This window comes from Atta colombica, unplaced genomic scaffold (genome assembly GCF_001594045.1).
Source record: "Atta colombica isolate Treedump-2 unplaced genomic scaffold, Acol1.0 scaffold44, whole genome shotgun sequence".
Classification (NCBI taxonomy): Eukaryota; Metazoa; Arthropoda; class Insecta; order Hymenoptera; family Formicidae; genus Atta; species Atta colombica.
In genome coordinates, this window is record NW_017259533.1 from 273954 (window position 1) to 278876 (window position 4923).

The 4923-nt window shown below is 28.7% G+C and overlaps 1 long non-coding RNA gene across 1 annotated transcript; it reads left to right on the top strand.

Moving 5' to 3' along the window:
- The first annotated feature begins 2168 nt into the window (after positions 1-2168).
- On the top strand, positions 2169-4002 carry LOC108691243. The gene is made up of 3 exons (XR_001931923.1): positions 2169-2382; positions 3544-3756; positions 3817-4002. It is a non-coding gene; the product is annotated as an uncharacterized LOC108691243 (long non-coding RNA).
- Positions 4003-4923: the final 921 nt, after the last annotated feature.

The window sequence follows — 4923 nt, forward strand, 5'->3', positions numbered from 1 at the left end:
AACACACACACATACACACACACACACAAACACACACACACACACACACACACACACATATGTGCCGCCACAAAAGCTCTTATAAATACCGACAAGTACTCCTGTGAGTAAAGAGACTATTATTTTTTAATTTGTGGAATTTCCTTAAGCGACACTCATCCAAAAATATGGAAATCATCTTGAATAATAACGTGGTGTACAAAAATATAAAGAAAGTTTAAGAAGTAAGTTATGCTATCATATTTATCAATTGATTTTGTTGTTTTGGACAAAAGAAATCATTGTTCTGAAATTAAAAATATAATTTAGAAAATAGTTAGATGGTGCATATCTTTGTATTTACGTTTGTAGGATTAATTTTTTACAACATTTTAACCATGGTATGTTTTGCAAAAAATATATATTAGGTGTACAACTTAGCTTCCGCCGTTTTTCTATAGATGGCTTTAACGGTAAGTGGTGGTCGAAATAAATAGATCATAGATGTCATACAATAAACTTAGGCATCTGTCAACATAACCCCATAGAAACATTAGTCGATTTGTGTTTGCATCATAAAGTTATTCTCGATTGAAATGTCAGTTTACGAGCCAAATTCTCGTCATTTGCGGGAGGTTTTAATTTTTTGCTTCAATATGAAGAAATCTGCGGCTGAGGCTCATCGAATGCTCTCAAATACTTATGGTGAGGCCGCTATTAGTGAAAGAACGTGTCATGAGTGGTTTCAACGCTTCAAGAACGGTGATTTTGACGTCCAAGGTCATGTTCTGTATTTGGTGGGACGGCGTAGTGTATTATGAACTGTTAAAACCGACTGAAACAATCACAGGCGATCGGTATCGAACGCAATTGATGCGTTTGAGCCGAGCATTGAAAGACCGCAATACAACGAGAGACACGATAAAGTGATTTTGCAGCATGACAATGCTCGACCCCATGTTGCGAAAGTGGTCAAGACATATTTGGAAACGTTGAAATGGGAAGTCCTACCCCACTCGCCGTATTCTCCAGACGTTGCTCCCTCTGACTATCACTTGTTTCGATCAATGGCACACAGCCTGGCTGACCAGCACTTCCGGTCTTATGAAGAAGTAAAAAATTGGATCGATTCGTGGATAGCCTCAAAAGATGACCAGTTTTTTCGACGCGGGATTCGTACGCTACCCGAAAGATGGGAGAAAGTAGTGGCCAGCGGTGGACAATACTTCGAATCATAAATGTATAACCAGTTTTTTACAATAAAGCCTCGAATTTCGGATAAAAAACGGCGGAAGCAAAGTTGTACACTTAATATTTCATATTACTAGTTTAACATTGCAGCTGTATATCAATACGAATTTCTTTTTACATTTCAATTGTAGATTAGGTTTTTTCAGCAGAGTTTCTTGAAACTTTGCTTGCCTACGTTTTTTGATTTACTGATTCCGAATTTGAAGTCACATTTTGCAAATTCAATATGGCGAATTAAATATGGCGCTATCATTTAGTAAACTAGTGAAAATTTGGATATTTTGCAGATTCATTTTTTTTGGTTCTGTTAGGTTAGAGATATAAAATAAAATGATAAAGACAATATCAAAATTCAAAATAGTAGCTATAATTTCTTTATTTAAAATTTGTTTATTTAAATTTTTTAATTTTGTTCATGTACATCCTTAATTCTCTGTGATAACTCTTGGATTGAAAAGATAACGCAATTTGGATTTCATTTTTTAATTTTATACAGAGTTTTGTTCAAGTTTCATATATAATTTGGATTGAGCGAGGTAACAATTTTTAAAGATTATAATATAACGCCAATTATTGATATCAGATCTTTTATGTACCTGATACGTTTAAATTAAGTAGAATGTTTATTTATGGGACTTTATAAATAACTTAATAAATATAAAAATACGTATCATCTAGGTTTCATCATATATTTTAATTTAATAATATTTTTTTTGCACATATACACAGCGCTTTTTACCTTTTTTAAAAAAGTAAATGTATGTTGATATCTCATGTATTTTGTTTTCCTATAAACAGTATGGCTGCGTTCGTTTATGCAGTTATTACTGCAGATGTCGTTCGTTTATGCAGGGATGTATACCGCGCAGCTATCTCTGAAATTCTGCTCATGATGCTCTGCTGCGCAATGTATTGCGTAAACGAACTGCACTGCAGTCGCCATGATACCGCCAGCTAATAGCTAATTGTAGATTATAGCAAAATGAATTCTATTAAAATATCTTTAAATGAAAAGAAGAAAAAATGTTTAAAATCGATCTTAAAGTAGAAATAATTCAAGATAAAATATATGTATAATGGAAAATATATTGCGTCAGTAGTCTAAAGGCTTAGGACGCTCGCAATGCCAGAGATCCGGGTTCGACTTCCGAGGTAATATTTTTCGCAATAAGAATTAATTATTTACAGATTTCAATATGTCATTCAGCATTATTAAGATCGTTTAAAGATGTGTAATAAGCATAAAAAATTGTTAAATTATTAAATAATTGAATTCGTGATATTATTGCCGTAGTTTAATATACAGTTGCACTTCAAGACCGGAAAAATTTCAGCGTGCAGTTTAGAGTTTACGTAGTATATAAATTTAAAATTATACAAGCGTTTAAGATCCTGCTAGACTGTTTAAGGGGTTTGTTTGTACAGTATAATGAAAAAGTTGTGAAGTTTGCTAATTCGTATTTGCGATCAGATTAACCTAAAAATGCATTTTTTGAGTGTGATTGAAAATCTCAACATACACATAAGAATTATGAACTTTTTATAAACAAATTTTGTAATATTTTGATTTATTTTGATTTAATTAAATTTATTTCATAGATATAGATCTCCTCTAATTGTATTCCTATAATTGTGCCTAAAATGATTTCATCTACAATCAATGAAAAAAAGATCAAAAAACTTTCAATTTAAAATCATTTTGATCCTATCTTCATTAATTCCACAAAATTTTGTAGACTCAACATGCAACTTCTCATTTTTAACATTAAAACCAACTTCATCAAATATAATATATTACATTTATACGACTCGATTTACGTCTAAGTTATCATCAATGTTAAAACTGATCCATAATTATTTCGGCATAAATCAAGTTATATACACAGTAGTTCTAGATAGCACTACTGAACAGAATGTAACGTTGATCTCATAATAAATGTATAATATTCTTGAGGCTTTCACGGGTGCTTTCTATAAATAATCTTTCCATTTACTATGTTCCATCCTCATCCATACATTCACATTCTGTGAACAACATGGAAAGATTATTTAATTTAATTTAAGAAAAATCTTTATCATCTGTTTATCAAAGTAAATATAATCAAGGAAATTAATATCTATTTATTATTTTCTATTATGCATGATTGAAAAAGTGTTAATTTTTTATTGTGTTCTATTTTATTATTTTATAATCCATTATATAAAAAAATGTATAACAAATAATAATCTAAAAAATTATTCTTGGAACACTTTAGTATTTTCAAAATATTCATGTACTGTATAAATAAAATGATTTTTATGATTTGATTTCAGATGACCCTAAAGAGAACTGGAAAGAAGCAGAAATATAACTTTTACTTGAACAACGTCTTAATATGAATTTGAAAATCCAAGTAGTCAGAAAACATCTTATTGGAATTTAATTGTTAAAGCTTTTGAAGAGAAAAGTTATAAAGTAAAAGTGCAAGATTTGATAAACAAGTGGAAGTTACTTACAATCGAAATACAACTAAATTAAAAAAAAAGGTGAAAGTTATTTGGAAATTATTTGGAAATATTTCCAACAAATGCATAAAATTTTTACAGAAAAAAAGAGTGTGAATCCTCCTGAAACATCACTGAGTTCAACATTCAAACCGGAAATACTTACTGAGGATGAATCACCTGATAACATATATAAGGAAAATGCAGGTGCTATAGAAAACATTCCACAAAAAAGAAAAATGAAATTGTCAAAGAAAGAGAAAAAAAAACTTCGATTTTAAGAAGAAATGTTGCACGAAAAAAATTATAAAAAAAATTTGGGAAGATAAAAAGAAGATTAAAGAAAGCAAAATATAAGCAATAAACAATCTTGTCGCTCTCTTGAAAGATTTACAAAAAACCCGCTCAACAAACAATGATTAAATCATATAGTAATTTTGATAAATTTATAAGACTAAGTATTTTGTTGAGGTTTTTTAAAAATTATTTACTTTTATACTTTAATTTTACTGTTTTAAACTTTAAAGATATAGAAATGTAAACTGCATTGAATATTTCAAAAATTTTTATGCAACTTGTATATTGTTTAAGTAATTACCATATACATTTAAAGTTTCATGGTACTTTACATTTCTACATCAAAAACTTTCTTTCTACAAAGTATGATCTCCTTAGATTTTTATTGTTTATTTTCAGATTTTTAATGTAATGAAATAAATATCTTTCATACATTGCAAATGTTATGTTTTTACGATATTGCAAAATTTTTTTATTTTACTATGTTGTTAGTTTTACATTATTCGCAGTCAATCACAAGCTTGTTGCGATAATAAAATAAATTTAAAAATTGATGCTTCAGATTGGTTGTTGCAGCACGCTTATGATCAATTTGCGACTAATGTAAAACTAGTTTTAAAGAGAAAATAGTATTCGTTGCTAATACATTAGGTTTCATATATTAAATATATATTTTAATAGATATATATTTTTATACCTTATTTTATTTAATATAACGTAATATTCATTATTTCAAAGGTAACTGTTCTAAAGTGAAATAAATATACGCAAATGTAAGATTAACATACAATTAATTTTTATATCTGTAATTTTCATGACAATTTATAATTTTCGCACGTTTTAAAATATATTTAGTAAAAAAAAACAGTTTCGGCACATGTTTTTACTAAAGGATTGTTTTTAAAATTTCTG